This window comes from Grampus griseus (assembly GCF_964374135.1).
Source record: "Grampus griseus genome assembly, chromosome: 7".
NCBI classification, from domain to species: Eukaryota; Metazoa; Chordata; class Mammalia; order Artiodactyla; family Delphinidae; genus Grampus; species Grampus griseus.
Window position 1 is genome coordinate 21741535 of NC_139001.1, and position 17594 is coordinate 21759128.

The window sequence follows — 17594 nt, forward strand, 5'->3', positions numbered from 1 at the left end:
GGGAACTGTTGTTAAGAGAGTTTGAACAATTTCCCCAAGGTTACACTAGTGCTACAAGGCATACTCAGATTTTAGCTTTTCAAAGCTGAGATATTCCTACTACTGTATAAGTTTGCTAGGGCTGTCATAACCAAATTCTACAGCCTGGTGGCTTAAACAACAGAAATTAAGCTTCTCACAATTCTGGAAGCTGGAGGCCCAGGATCAAGGTGCTGGCAGGTTTGGTTTCCTCTGAGGCCTCTCTCCTTGGCTTACAAATGTCCATCTTCACACTGTTTCCACCTGGTCTCTCCTCTGTGGGCACGTCTCTGGTGTCTCTCTATGTGTTCAAATTTCCTGTTCTTATAAGGACATCATTCAGATTGGATTAGTGTCCACCCATAGGACCTTAATGGCCTCTTTAAAGGCCCTATTTCCAAACAGTCACGTTCTGAGGTACTGGGTGTTAGGACATGAACATATTAATTGGCAGGGCAGCGAGGGTGGGGTAGGGTGGACACAGTTTAGCCCATAACAGGCACACAGTAAGATCATATACAGATCTTTTACATACTTTCTTCAGCTCAGGTTTTTACCTCTTCCAAGGACTGAAAACTTCTTAATCTATGAGTGTGCCTAATTCTAATGTATAAAAGTTTAGAAATACACTCATTGTAAAAAGAGTGATTAAATGGACCGAACTATAGGCAGGAGGATAGACTACTTAGCAGCAAACTATATAACTATGTAGAAAAGGAAGAGATTACGCCCATTCTTGCAATGGTTTATTGTTTCAGCTTCTCCAGGGAATAGCAGAAATACAAGGGCTGATACTTAGACTGTTTTACAAAAACTCAATCTCTGCCCTAGGGTTAGGTGGGGTGATGCCTTAGGGATGTCCATGGCCCCCAGACATACCACCTCCTCACATCCTGTGGGGGGAAACACGGCTGAATGAGTCAGTGGCTAAGTTGGGAATCAACCCAGAGCTTCTGGAATAGTAGGTTCAACATGTAAAAATGAGAATAATCCCCACAATGATTTTCACCCTGAAATAGCTGATTCTAAAGATATGATTCATTCAAAATAAAGCTAAATATTCCACCTACATACTTTTTGAGTCATTAGGAAAAGAAGGTTTTTTGGTATATCAAAATATATATACTTTTAGGGCATTTCCCTTTTTATACTTTTGGCAGAAACAGAAAGATCACAGGAATTCAACTCAGGAAAGAGAGGGAGGGAGGGGGAGAGAGAGAGATACAGAGAAAAAGAGAAATACAGAGATACACACACACACACAAACACATATACACATCACAAAACAAGGTATAAAACTAGTCAATGAGCAATGTGTTCAGATAGTATAGACACAGAATGAATTCAGAAACCTGTTCTGAAATCTGAACTATCAACACCACTTCACTTCATAAGACAGGTTCCCATTCTTTTTCCATTTGTTCAGTGTGGACTTCATTTAAGACATAAATTATTAACAGTCTTCTGAAACCAATAGCAATGTCCACAAAATTATGTAGATAACAAATGTCAGCATGTTTTCCATTTGTTTGTATTTGTCCTAATAGCCCAATGTAATTGTTTTACTAAACTGGCTTACCATTAGAATATTTGTTAATATAATACAAATGAATTCAAAAGGATTTGGAAAAGATTTCGGGGAAAAAAAAGCTCAACTTGAAGCAACGTAGCTAGATAATCCAAATAGTTGATGTCACTCTCCACTTTTTATTCAAGACAAGCTTTCTTTTGTTAAGTACGTGATCTTATGCCAACAAATCATTGTTCTCAGTCCTGCACTGATCTAGTTTTTAAGGTAGACGTGGCAGCCACTTCCCTTCTAGGAAGCTAGGGACACAATAAGAGGATTCATGGTTTGGGCCATTCACTCAGGTTGTCACATTTTAGCCTCGGATCCTAGGGTCTCCTCATCCTCCTGTATGCATACTTTTGATTCCTCTTTTAGGGACCAAGACTGAGGAAGAATCCAGTGGGAGGCGTAATACCTCCAGCATCGTAACAGCTGACGAGGTGGAGCCAGTGACAAAGCCCTCAGAGAGGACACCCTAACCAGCCAGGGCATAGATGTCAGTTGTTGGCCATAATGGTGGCCACATAAGCTTGGAGAGAAGAAGCTTCGACCCGTCCATTAGTATCAACAAGTTATGTAATTAGCATGGCTGCCTGAATGATAAACTTTTAACTGTAATGCTAAATTATATTTTTTTCCCTGGGTCACGTATTTAGTCCCATAGTTTCTCTAGGTCTCCTTGACCTCAGAGGATTTAAGGGATAGATTATATGGGGGAGAAGGAAAGAAGTGGGAAGCATTACCCCCAATTTCAAAATAGCTACACATCTCTTTGGAACTAGAACAAAGGTAGTGCACAAAACAATGGTAAAAGTGGGACGATAAAGCTTAAAATTTTGATTGGGCCTAGGTGGCACGAACTATATCTGCTACATTAGAATTTCTATCATGTTTAATATTAAATAAGTGAACACTCTTCTTCCTAAAACCTACTTCTTCACAACTCCTACTGTTCTAGCTTTGTCCAGCCTGCTTGGTCTAATTCTCTGGTCCCTCCCCCTTCTTTCAGCTTAAAAATATTGACATTTATTAGGACTCCTTTCTGTTCCCTCTTTGTTGTATTTTCAACCCTAGCTCATCTCCTCTACTCACATAAATTTAAGTATTATATATACTGACAACTCCTACATTTATATCTCTAGTCCGGACTTTGATTCTCAGCCTCAAACTTGAATAGCCAATTGTCTACTGTTATCTGCAGTTGGCTAACTCATCCAAGATGGAATTCTAGATACTTTCCTGTATCTCCACTCCCATCGGCCTTACCTTAACCCAGTAGTCCCAACCTTGGGACCTGGCACGATCATTTTCTACCCAGTTACTAAAGTCAGAAATCTGGGGATTATGCTGAGCAAATACTGATCTTCCTACCTACAAAATATATCTTTGTTCAACATTTCCCACCTGAATTACTGAAATATTCACCTAATCTGTATCATTACTTTTTCAAATAAGGTACCCCTCAAATCTATTTTCTGCATAGCTACCAGACAATCCCTCTTAAACAGAGGTTATCTCCTGTTACTCTCTTGATTAAAAACCTTTCAGGGGCCTCCTATTGTATTTGAGTAAAATGTAAACCTTTTTCCATATCTTACAAAGCTCCCCATGGCCCTGCCCCTCCTGTCTCCTCTACCTAAGTCCAGTCACACCAGCCATTGTCCTTTCTAGAAGGTTGCCTGAAAGGTTCTTTCCTTAATTCATCACAGGGCTGACTCCTTTTCATCCTCTGAGTCTCTGTTTAAAATTCACTAGTTTTAGTTAATTGTGTGTTCATCTTACTGTTTGTCTCCCCCACTGAAATGCAAAGGTCAGGGATCTTGACTGCCCTATTGTATTCTCATTGCCTAGAATGGTGCATGACACATGGAAGTATTCAGTAAATACTATTGAGTGGATAAATTAAAGAATGAGTGCCAAAATTATACAACAGATTTTATGTAGAACAGTAGTAAAAACTAAAAGTGGTAATTAAAGTTAAAAGGTAACTGTTTATGTCCAGCTATCGTTTAACCCAATTATAATTAAGCTTAATTTTCAACATGGTAAATAAACTTTGTTAATTTTGCTTAATTATAATGGAACACTATACACCTATGACATATATATGCTTAGTATTCATATCTGTATAGTCTAACCCTCACAGTTAATCACATGTGAAGATTGTTGGCTCCCAATTCTTAAAAAGGGAAGGAACATTGATTTTATTTGGGAGAGCTTTAGAAAATTTTGGCAAATTTGTACATTTGCAACTTTGGCAAAAAAAAAAGCATACTTTTATTGACCTTATATGGGTACAGATTTAATGCTTTAGCAGAAGTATTTGTTAGCATATGCAGATTACAGCTGGTTCACCTGGGGATGGTTATAAGCGATCACGCCATTTAATTCTTGATACCAATTCTTTCTCAGAGTGCCACTTTCTCATTCTTTGTTTTCCATAAAGTATTAGTCTTAGGCTGAAAGCAACCATGTTGAATTTTATCCTTTTTTTTTTTTTTTTTTTTTTTTGCATACTGAGGGACCTCAGCATGAAACAAAGCATGTACTGTTTATAAATCTTTATTGGCTGGACGCTAAAATAACAGCTGCAAGTAGTTAAGAGTTAGGGGACTCTTCCCTGACCCCTCCCTTTGGCCATTTAAATTCTCTTCTGATGAACCTACAAACAACCCAGCTGATAGAGATTTGGAACATTCTCCAAGTCTTATTTTGACTAATCTAATTTTCTACAACACTTGCTTAGTTTTGCTTGGTTGGTATATTTGGGATTTTCTTTATAAAGATTTTTTTTAATTTGATGGATGTATGGACTGGATAAATGATGGATGATTATAAAAGGCAACACTTTTTACTGTTCTCTTTCTGGGAGAGATACTTTTTAAAAAGTCAGCCAACAATGCTTCTAATTTAAGGTTTTAGAGATATGAGAATCTTTTTTTTTTTTTTTTGATATGAGAATCTTTATACATGCATATTGCTCAAGACAATAAAAATGGACTTTTTCAAAATGGAATTTCCTACTAAGGAACATTCCATCACAACCTCTAAAATTATTAATTAGCAGGCCTAGTCACTCATGGCATTACCTTTTCCACTGGAAGAGAATTTCTAGCCAGTTTTCCATGAGTAAATGCAATGTTTCCAAGGGATGGACATGGGAAAATACTGCAGAGTAAAACCGGTCAAATTGAACTGAACTGAATCAAAGGAGGCACCATAAATACATTAGATTCAGCACATCATAAAGGCTTCTCAGGAACTATTAGGGTAACCATATCCTTCACCCTTAATCCTAACTTGAATTCTAAATGAAGATGTTTCATGAACAAAGATCTTTACAAAAACATATCCAAGGAAATAATTATGAATATTGTAGGAGAGGAAAAAGTTTTTCTTGACCCTCTTAGAGTTGCTGGCTGGGTCTGAAAATTAAACTGACAAAGATAGATGAATAAGAGAAAAGCATACAGGTTTATTTAATATAAGTTTTATGTGGCCTGGGAGCCTTCAAAATGAACTGAAGATCCAGAGAAAGTTAAACCTGTGTATTTTATGCTGGGTTTGATAAAACGTGGACAGTCTCAGAGGAGACAGATAGGTTAAGAAGTATGAGAAGAATGCAGTGAACTGAGGGAAACTGAGCGAGGTCTCAGTTAGAGCAAGGTTGTTAGAATTTTTCGTGGTGTTCCCTTGTCTTCAGAGATAAGGATGCTCCCTTCCTCTGGGTACCGGGAGATCACCATTCACCTGAGGGTTATATGAACTGTTTCAGGGAAGAAGGGAAGGGAAGGGAAGTCAGAGTGACCTTCTTGTTTCTGTCATTTTCTCATATGCTTTCAGCTTAAAATATTCAATATGCCAAGGGTGCCCATATTTGGGGGGGGTAGTGTGTCCTGAACCCCATCACTGTCAAGAAGAAAACCACGTGCAGTAATATCCAAAGGGTCCCAGGTGATTACCAATAAAGATACACACATACTTACAATAATGAGACATGTAAACCCTTCTTCAGTTTCTTTTTTCCTCTTTGGAATAAAGAAGGATGATTTGACAGTAGTGCTTAATTTCTTTTCATAAACAATAGAATGCTAGAGCTGGACAGAATGGTCCTCAACATTCACAAATCCAGACAACATTTTCCTGTGAAGAAACAGAAGCCAAGGAATGGAAGTGAATTATCATGTGAGGTACATCTACCCACCAGACGTGTTGGGTTTAAAATTCTTCTCAACTATACCACGCTTTCTCCTGGCAAATTTTCTGACTGAAGGAAGATATTCAAAGAGGAGCTTGGGAAAAAGAGAATAAAGTGAACTGCCAGATGGGTTAATAAGAATTGTTTTTCATCTGTCTTCTAGGCTTGCTCCAAGGAGTTCTGTGAGAGAATTGAGCAGTAATGCCAAAGGCTTCCATTGTATGGAATGGATTCTCTCCTCCGGCCCCCACCCCCACTCCACCGCCCATGCATCTCCCCAGGCACTAGTTAAGGACCATCCTTGGGATAATTGAGAGAATAGCCACTTAGATTATTTCCTGTGTTCTGGGCTTCAGATGCAGCATGCCATTTGAGAAAGATTGAATTTTCTAACACAAAAAACAGAGAGCAATAGGTAGGCAGTGGCAAACCGAGGTAGAAGATTGAACAAACTAAGGAAAGAGCGTGGTGTAGAAAGGCAAAGCAAGAACATGGACTTTATGACATTCTGAATTGAGTGTAAATCCCATCTATGCCACTGACAAGCTATGCCACAGTGAGAAAATGATTTAACTTCTATAAGCCTGATTTTCTTGACCCGTAAAATGGGAACAATCTAGCCTACCTCTCAGGAACCCTTGTAAAGATTAAATAGGATAACATATGAAGCACTGGCCCAATAGAGATACTTAATACATATTTTAAGGAGGGAATTTGAGTGAATGGAATGAACACATGGTCTTTGGAGTTGGATGGACTTGGGCTCATTTCCTGATGCTGCCACTGCTTCTCCTAATACGGTGCCTGGGATACTGTAGATGCTCAGTGAAATGCCAATTTCTTCCCTTTCTCTTCCCAGGTCTACCTCCTTCCATCAACCTCTGAATATAGAGCTAAATCTCTCCAAATGTGTGCAACAGAATCACCTGGAGGACTTGTTAAAACAGACTGCTGAGACCCAGCCCCAGAGTTTCTGATTCAGTGTGTCTGTAGGGGGCCAAATTTTGTGTTTCTAACAAGTTCTCACATGGTGCTGAAGTTATTTCCCTGTGGACCACACTTTGATATCGATGTAGATATAGAACAGATAGTTTTGAGTGCTGGAGGACAAAGTCTTCAGCATTTGGGGCCCTCTTTTTGGTTTTTGATTGAAAGCTCTATTAAAGTACATTAACTGAGACAGCTTAACTTACTCTGATACTGATCATGACAACATGCTTGATTTCTATTCTCAGGTCTACCTTGTTTTAATTCTCTGTTCCTCCACTTACTGCTTTGGAATGCAGAGCTCGCCTTGAAATCATAAAGAACAAGAAAATGACTAGGTCAATACTTGCTGAACCAGACAATTAATCTCAAGTGAAAAGCACAGCAACATATTTTCCAGTTCTCTAATTTTCCCAGATTTCTCATTTCTTTTTACAGGTGAAAACTTGGGGTAATCAATTAAACGGTATATCAGATATTGTGATCCAAGCACTGTCTGACTCACAGCTTGGGACACACACAAATGCAGCAGACTTAGGGCCAACATTGTATGTAAGCAGTTAGTTGCTGTTTATATCAGCGGTCAAACACTGGTGCTCCAGTGCTAGCTGGAGGACATATTTTGTTTTGTTTTATCTGAGTTTTTTATTTGATGACTGTTATGGACTAGATGTTTCTGCACCCCCCTGCCCCCCAAATCCCCAAATTCATGTATTGAAGCTCTAACCTCCCGTGTGGCTGTATTTGGAGATGGGGGCTCTAAAGAAGTAACTCAGATTAAATGAGGTCATGAGGCTGGGGCTCTGATCCTATAGGATTAATGTTCTTATAAAAAGAGACATGAGAAAGCCCCCCCCCCAACTCCTCTTCCTTTATCTCTCTGGCTCTCTTTCTCCACGTGCATGCACTAAGGAAAGACGCTGTAAAGTGAGAAGGTGGCTGACTGCAAACCAGGAAGACAGCCCTCACCAGAAACCAACCATGCCGGCATCCCAGTCTCAGACTTCTATCCTCCAGGGCCATGAGAAAATAAATTTCTGTTGTTTAAGCCACACAGTCTATGGTATTTTGTTACGGCAGCCCAAGCAGACTAGGACAGTGCTTGCATCCTATTGACCCAGAGTGCTTTTTTAAACTCTGAATTGGTCATTGTGCTGGATATCTTCCATTTGCTCCTGTAGATCTACTCGGCACCATTCTCCCTCCTCCATTTATGCTAAGTTGGATATTCCATCTGTTTTCTATTAGCAAACCTGATGATATGATTATCAACATTTTAAAAAATTGAGAGATTTTGCATGAAAATAAATCTGGATTTTCAGATTCTCATGAGAACGTTAGATCTGGCAACAGTGTTGGCAGTAACATACCAGCACTTCACTTTGTGACGGGGTGTTAGCGCTCAAGTTGGACATGCTTCACTCAATTACTTCACCAGGTTGGCCTCTGTGGCTATCTGAGAATACTAACCCTATTTCTCATGAGATAATGTAAAGAGCTATAAAGTCCAGATGCTTAGAAATCTCTTTTACTGGCTGCTGTAGGTGTTGCTGGTAAAAGCTCACAACCTTTTCTGGAGGTTGTCCTTGGGGTGATTGAAATCATTTGGCTTAGGAACCCCTAGGAATTTGCCTCCTTCCCAAGACCAGACCAGCAATAAATTCTAATATGGACATCTCCGTTCTGGAAGGAGCAATTATTTATCCTGACTAGGATTGATATGTCTTCCAGAGATGGGCTTGCCTTTACTACCCACAATGCCTCAGCCAGTCTCAGTCTGGTTCATTGAGTAAGTATCCTGCATAACATTACTTTGAATCAAGGGACCCACTTTATGGTCAAAGAGGTGCAATGACGAGCACATGACCATGGGGTCTACAGGTCATGCCACATACCACACCATCCAGAAGCTACTGGCATGACAAAGCAGTAGAACTACTTCTTAAAGACACAGCTGAAACACCAGCCTAGAGATGACATTTTGTGAGAATGAGGCACTACCCTTTAGGACACAGCATAGAATTTTAGCCTATGATCTATTTTTGGCTATTGCATTGGTCCTGTGTCTTTAATAACTAAAAAATATGGGTCCAGTACCCAAGCTGTAGAAGTAGGAATGACCCCATTCACCGTCACTCCCAGTGATCAACTTGAGCAATTTTAGTCTCTGGTTCCTGGAGGGTAAATGCTTCCCCCCAAGAGGCCATCATAAGATTCACCCTAAACCTAAAGCTTTGGTGGCCACCTGGTCACTTCTCGGGCCAGAAGATCAGTAGGCAACAAAGGAGCTCACACACTGGTGAGGGAAGTTGACCCTGATCACTGCAAGGATGTAAGACTGTCACTACATAAGGGGGAAAAAAGGAATATGGGTAGTAGCACTTAAGGAATTCACCTCATCATCTCTGGTGCTCCCAGACCCAGTTTTACTGTGGCTAGCCGCCATGATCATGACCTAGTAAGTCTTGGAGTCCAGAGGCTCAAGACCCTTAGGAAGGAAGGTTTGGATCTTCTATAGTTTTCCACTGCACAAGGATCCTCATCTCAGGCCCTTTTTCTAGCTTATCCTAAGATAGCATTTTACCCAGAATTAGTGTTCCTCTCCCTGATACTATATTGCAACTGCCCATCTCTCAGCCAACACTTTAAGGGGGATTATGTGAGTTCGCTGAGAGTATGATCTTACAGGCATCTAGAGGAAAGAAAGGTTCACTTCATGCCACTGAGCATTTTGCACATGAGCCCTGAGGCATCTGTATATTTTGAAGACCCTGAAGGCCTATCATGCTTTAGGAACAGAGTTTACTCCTAATGCAAGTAAAATTAATAAGGTAGTTTAGCTAATTATCCAGAATCCCAAATGTATTCTAAACAAATACCAAAGATCTGAGGTACATGTGTTTTAAAGTTAAATTACTCAAATCACTTCTTTTTTTTTTTTTTTTTTTTTCTTTTTTTGGCCACACTGTGAGGGATCTCAGTTCCCTGACCAGGGATTGAACCCAGGCCCCAGGGAAAGTGCCAAGTCCTAACCACTAGACCACCAGTGAATTCCCTCAAATCACTTCCTAAGTTCTCTACTTCATACAGCTTACATAGATCTGAAATCAGAAACTTTTGAAATTTGTGGTAACACTCTGCATACTCGTCTTTTTTTCTTTTTTTTTTTAATTTCAGAGCATGTCAGACCTGAAGAATATGAATTTAATTACTAAGCAAGAATTTTCCAAGTAATAACTATTAGTTTAACTCCTTTCTATGCCAGCTTACAAATAACTTCCAAATTGTGGTATTTTTTCTTTTCTTTCACATTTTAGTCATGTCCCAAATCTTAATTATTTCTTTGAGTGAGAGAAAACTTTGGAATACAGAGAGAAACTCTTTTCTTAAATATATCTTGTTACGTTTGTGCCTAGAATTGCTGGGACATTTGGAAATGACTCTTTCTGCCATTACAAATGACTTTGTATAAACACAACAAAGAAAACAGTGACATTTACAATTATGGAGAGGGGAAAAATTCTGATTCTAAAAATGATTCTTTATTTTACTGGTAATAAAAATAATAGGTGGTGGTGTTTTTCTCCATAACAGTTGCCCGAACTACTCAGTTTTTATATCAGACTGACATTTATTTTCCTCTGGAAAAATGCAAGCATTCCAAAAGTGTTTCTACTTTTTCTTAAAATCATAGCACGTTACTTGGAAAATAAAGATTTTCAATGCTTAATATTCACTGTTTTGAAAAAGTTTGTAAATTGAGTGTTTAAAACTATACAAAATCTCTTTAAAGTTTAGTTGAAAACATTAAGTATACTGTCTCCAAAATTTTTGTTTAATTTTAGAGGTTTTTCTCAGTTAAGTCATGGTACTCAATTTCATACATTTTGCTTTATATTGTTAGTCTTGAAAGTATTGTGAACTCAATTTGATTGTTCTATGATATGATTTTTTAAAATCACCTTTCTCTGTGTGATATTACCCAGCTTCAGAATATTTTTTTCAAAACCTCTCTTTCTCCCTGTCTTATTCTTCCCCTTCCCTTCCCTCTCCTTTTTCCTTCCTGACCAATTTTATCTGAACACTGTTAGGTGAAGCTGAACAAGGGAGTCATGTGTTCTGGGGGAGGTGGCAGCCATGATGACCCAGAGCAGCTAGCTGAAGCCCAAGATGGAGAGGAGGACATCCACATGTACAGCTACCCACAACGGGATGCTGGAGCCTGAGTGGGGTGAGGGGCATCTGTGCAAATGTGAGGCCCTCCAGGGGATGTTAGAGGAGCCTTAACAGTGTGAACAGGGCATTTTCTTGGGGAATGGTGGTCCAGAGTAGGGTGGTAAACCCTGAGCTGAGTCAGAAGGATGTCCATTCAGGGGTCGACCCAATATGGAGCACCAAGGGAGGACAGTGTCTACACGATTTGGAGGGTGGGAATGACTGACACATAGTGTTGGAGCCTGGGCAAGTTGGAAGTGGTGTCCACAGCTGAGGGAGTTGGAGGGGTTAGCATCACTGGCTTGGTCTGGAATATCAAAGTCTGAGTTGGTGTCCACGCAGGAGTAACCCATTACAGGGTGTTGGAATCCAAATAAGTGAGGAGGAGGGCAACCACATGGTGAGTGGGGTGTTGTCTGGAGCCGGGTGATAGAATCCAAGTGGGCTGAGGGAGTTATCTGCTTGGGTTATATTTACAGTAAAGAAGTCTGGCAGACACTACCTTAAATGAGGGCTTAATGTAAATAGCACTAGAAATGAGATAAATAAAAATTATGAACCATCTGATAGAATGCAATGAGAAGAAAACAACATCCTCTTCATGATATTAATGCCACAGATGCACAACCTGAAAATCTAATCATGAGGAAACACCAGACAAACCTATGTTGACAGATACTTTACAAAATAATTAGCTTATAGTCGTCAAAAGTGTCTAAGTCATTCTCACAAACAGTGCACAAGTTTCTCTTTTCCCCTCACCCTAGCTAACATTTATCTCTTAGTTTTTTGTTGATAGCCATTTTAACATTGAGGTGATGTCTCCTTGTGGTTATGATTTTCATTTCCCTGATGATTAGTCATGTTGAAGATCTCTTCATGTACCTGTTGGTCATTTGTATGTCTTTGGAAAAATGTCTATTCAGGTGCTTTGGCCATTTTTTAAATTGATTTGTTTTCTTGCTATTAAGTTGTATGAGTTCCTTACATATTTTGACTATTTAACCCCTTATCAGATAGATGATTTGCAAATATTTTCTCCCATTTCATAGGTTTCCTTTTTATTGTTTCTTTTGCTGTGCACAAACAGTTTTGGTTTGACATAATTCTGTTTGCTTACTTTTGCTTTAGTTGCTTGTGTTTTGGTGTCATATACAAAAAATTGTGGCTAAAACCAATATTAAGGAATTTTTCCCTGTTTTCTTCTACAAGTTTTATAATTTCATGTCTTACATTTAAGTCTTAAATCCATTTTGAGTTAATTTTTGTGAATGGTGTAACACAGGTGTCCAATTTCATTATTTTGTAGGTGATTGTTCAGTTTTACCAGCATTATTTATGGAAGAGACTATCCATTTTCCATTGAGCATTCTTGGCACCCTTTTCAAATATAAGTTGACCATATATATGAGAGTTTATTTCTGGGCTCCTGATTCTGTTCCATTGACCTATGTGTCTATTTTTAATGCCACACTGTCTTGATTACTACAACTTTGTAATATAGTTTGGAAGGCAGCTATGTTCACCACTATACCATGTAATATAGTTTGAATTCATAAAATTTGATGCCTCAAGTTTTGGTGTCTTTCTCAAGATTGCATTGGCTATTCAGGGTTTTTGTGTTTCCATACAAACTTTAGAATTGTTTTTTCTATTTCTGTGAAAAATGTCATTGGAATTTTGGTAGGGATTACACTGAATCTATAGATAGCTTTGGATAGCATGGACATTTTAATAATATCAATTCTTCTAATCCATGAATACAGGGTATCTTTCTATTTATTTGTGTCCTCTTCAATTTTTTCATTAATGTCTTACTGTTTTCAGTGTACAGATCTTTTACCTCCTGGGTTAAATTTTTTCCTATTTTGTTGTGATTGATGATATATAACAGAAGAAGTATCCTATTGTAAACAGAATTCTTTACTTCATTTCTTTTTCAGATAGTTTGTTGTTAGTATACAGAAACACAACTGATTGATATGTGTTGATTTTGTATCCTGCAACTTTACTAAATTCTTGGATTAGTTCTAACAGGTTTTTTCTGTGGAGTCTTTAGGATTTTCTGTGTACAAGATCGTGTCATGTGTAAACAGAGACAATTTTACTTCTTCCTTTCCAACTGGATGACTTTTATTTATTTTTCTTGACTAATTGCTCCAGCTGGGACTTCCAATACTATGTTGAATAGGAATGGTGAGAGTGCACACCCCTGTCTTGTTCCTGATCTTAGAAGTAAAGTTTTCAACCATTCACCATTGAATATAATGTTAGCTGTGTATTTGTCATATATGGCCTTTATTATGTTTGAGGTGTATTCTTTCTATACTCAATTCATTGAGAATTTTTATCATGAAAGGATGTTGTGTTTTGTCAAATGATTTTTGTGCATCTATTGAGGTGATCATATGATTTTTATCTTTCATTCTATTAATGTGACATATTACATCTATTAATTTGTATGTTTCAAATCATCCTTGCATTCTTGGGATAAATCTCACTTGATCATGGGGTATGATCCTTTTAGTTGTTGAATTCAGCTTGCTAGTATTTTGTTGAGAATTCCTGCATCTATATGCTTCAGAGATACCGGCCTTCGGTTTTCTTTTCTTGTAGTAATCATTTCACAATATATACATTTGTCAAATCATCACATTGTAAAGTTTAATCTCACACAATGTTGTATATCAGTGATATTCAATAAAGCTGGGGAAAAAGGTGTCTGGATCATGGAAGTCAAGGAAAGACCAAAGAACTGTTCTGATTTGACATAGCCTATGGATACATGAAAACTAAATCCAACATGGGATTTTGACTTGGATTTTCTGTACAGAAAGTTATCAGGACAATTGGCAAAACTTGAGTGGAGTCTGAGAATTAGAGCATAGTAAAGCAAATTAGTTTCCTAATTTGATGATTACATTACAGTTATGTAAGGGAACTTTTTTTTGTAGGAAACACACAATAATGTTTTTTGAGTGCAGTGGAGCATCATGGCACCAACTTCCTCCCAAATGGCACAGGACAGGAAAAAATAATCTTTATAATTATTTCAGAGTGAGAAAAAATTTTTTTAATTTATCTCTCATAAATTTTATTTTCTTGTCTTTTTTTAAAATTAATTTTTATTGGAGTATGGTTGCTTTACAATGTTGTGTTAGCCTCCACTGCACAACAAAATGAATCAGCCATACACACATAGATATCCCCTCCCTTTTGGACTACTCTCCCATTTAGGTTACCAAAGTGTATTAGGTAGAGTTCCCTGTGCTATACAGTATGTTCCCATCAGTTGTCTATTTTATACATAGTATCAATAATGTATATGTGTCAATCCCATCCTCCCAATTCCTCCCTCCCCACTCCTTTCCCCCTTGGTATCCATACATTTGTTCTCTATGTCTATGTCTCTATTTCTGCTTTGCAAATAAGATCATCTATACCATTTTTCTAGATTCCACATATATGCATTATTATATGATATTTGCTTTTCTCTTTCTGACTTACTTCACTGTGTATGACACTCTCTATGTCCATCCATGTCTCTACAAATGACTCAGTTTCGTTCCTTTTTATGGCTGAGTAATATTCCACTGTAAATATGTACCACATCTTCTTTATCCATTCCTTTCTTGATAGACATTTAGGTTGCTTCCATGTCCTGGCTATTGTAAATAGTGCTGGTATGAACATTGGGGTACATATGTTTTTTTGAATTATGGTTTTCTCTGGGTATATGCCCAGTAGTGGGATTGCTGGGTCATATGGTAGCTCTATTTTTAGATTTTTAAGGAACATCCATACAGTCTTCCACAGTGGCTGTATCAATTTGCATTCCCACCAACAGTTGTATGAAGGTTCTCTTTTCTCCACACCCTCTCCAGCATTTATTGTTTGTAGATTTTTTGATGATGGCCTTTCTGACCGGTGTGAGGTGATACTTCACTGTAGTTTTGATTTGCATTTCTCTAATAATTAGTGACTTTGACCATCTTTTCATGTGTTTCTTGGACATCTGTATGGCTTCGTTGGAGAAATGTCTATTTAGGTCTTCCACCCATTTTTTGATTGGATTGTTTGTTTTTTTGATATTGAGCTCTATGAGCTACTTGTATATTTTAGAGATTATTCCTTTGTCAGTTGCTTCATTTGCAAATATTTTCTCCCATTCTGAGGGTTGTCTTTTGGTCTTGTTTATGGTTTCCTTTGCTGCACAAAGGGTTTTAAGTCTTTCATAAAGTTTAATACAAAAAGAATTCATTTTATTATAACTAGAACATTCTGATTAAATTGCTAAAATAATGTTTTTTTCAGGAGGCTTTGTGATAAAGATATCCTGGATCTACCCACTTTTCTCAGTCTTTTCTGTTACTGCCTCTGTCTTAGCCAGGAACCTCCTGCTGTTGAACATGGGCCTGCCTGCTTCCTCCTCTGCCCACTTATGACCTGGTCTCCACATAGCAACTAGAGTGACCTTCCAAAAATAGCCAGATCTTATATCTCTCTCCTTACACAGCTCATCGAGGCTTCCTGTAACTCTTAGAATAAAATCTTAAGTCTTTACCACAGCCTTTACATCCCTCCCTGGAGCATTAGGACGGTCTCCTTGCTCTCCCCTCCCACTACTCTTTCTCTCATTCACAGCTGTTGCCTCAGAGCGTTTTGGCTTACTCTGCCGGGAAGCCTGATTCCTCTCTTCTTTGTACTTAGGTCTTGGTCCAAAGGCCACTTCAGAAAGGGTATCTTTGAATTTCCTAATCCAAAGTAGCTCTTTCTGTTTCTTTCTTACCAACTTATCTAGATTTTCTCCATTGAATTTAAGAACCTCTGAAATTACCTTCTTTCTTTATTTGTTTCGTGGTGATCTTCCCTAACTAGGCAGAGATCTTGCTTTCCAGCTCGCTGCTATATTTCAACACCTAGAACTAAGCCTGGTTCTCATTATGAATGAACGAATAAATGAATGAATTACACAATATAGGTTAAGAATACAGGTTCTGTGGGAGTGACTTTTGAATCATGAAAATATTTTTCAGTTCAGAAAATGAAGTTAAATAAAAGAAGGAAATGAATAGCTGAAAATTATAAAAGTCAGAGATCATAATTTAAATAACTTTTGAACAGAGTACTCTGATAATATACTCTTAGTGAGATGAATTTTTACACATCCTTAGTGAAATGTATTCTAAAAGTCTTGAACTTAGTAGGTTTTTTGTTGGTAATGGTATGCATGTGGTAACTCAAACTATTTTGTGTGTGATATAGAAGAAAGCAATTAATAAATTGTTGAGAATCAAGCTTCTCATTGTGAGAAAAGAAAGTTACAAATATGGATGGATGGGAAAAGGTGAGGAAAAGCCCTATAAATTTATTAAGATAATATGAATCATACACATACACACACATATTTCTATTTATATTCATATATATTCTAGGTCCTCTTAATGTCCTAAAATCAATGACAACCCTAATTGTGCACTTAAAAATGGTTAAGATAGCAAACTTTACGTTCTGTGCTTTTTAATTAATTAATTTTTAAAAAGGAAAGGAAAAAAATGATGGCTGTCTTTTATCAAAGAATACAATAGAGCCCAGATCTTGGTTTCTAATATCATTCCTCATTAAACTAAACGAAAGCTCCTTGGAGAAATGGCCAATTCCATGTCCAGGGTAGGAAAAATACAAAATAATTGTTGAGGAAAAAAGCAAGGAAATGCTCAAACACTAATAATTATGTTTCAAATGAACATAGAAACTGGTTTGGAAGAGTTTTCATTGTCCAAATTTGGTGCAATTTGAGCATCAAACAAAGAAAGAAAAGGGTATCTTTACAACAGAGTGATCTTGAGGTTAACCAGATAAGTTGACATTACGTTACTTTTTAAAGAAAAATAACGGGAGGTACGTGTTACCTGTGCAGTATTTTTTTTTTGAATTTTATTTTATTTATTTTTTGTATACAGCAGGTTCTTGTTAGTTCTCTATTTTATACACATTAGTGTATACATGTCAATCCCAATCTCCCAATTCATCCCTCCCCCACCCCATCCCCCCTGGCCTTCCCCACTTGGTGTCCATATGTTTGTTCTCTACATCTGTGTCTCTATTTCTTATGCAGTATTCTTGATAAAAATGTTTTCTATGGTTTACAACTTTTTAAAATAAAAAATTGGGGTAAAGAAGTGTAACATCGACCAAAGACTGCAGAGTCTGCAGTTAGACTTCCTGGGTTCAAATCCAGGCTCTAAATATTAGTTGCAAGACCAGCATTTTTAGATCTGTTTCTCATCTGGGAAAAGGAGGCAATAATGAACCTGCCTCATAGGATTTTTTTTCTTGAGTTGTAAATGTGAAAAATGCGTGCTAAGCACGTGGCAGCTACTTGATGTATAGTTAGTACTCAATAAATGTTAATACTGATTATTGCACTTCCCCAAAACCTGTAATAGCTCTTCATGAAATAAGACTATCATTTAACTGGTAATGAAATGGTGCATATTTATAAAAATATACTTTTGGGGGCTTCCCTGGTGGCGCAGTGATTGAGAGTCCGCCTGCCGGTGCGGGGGATGCAGGTTCGTGCCCTGGTCCGGGAGGATCCCACAT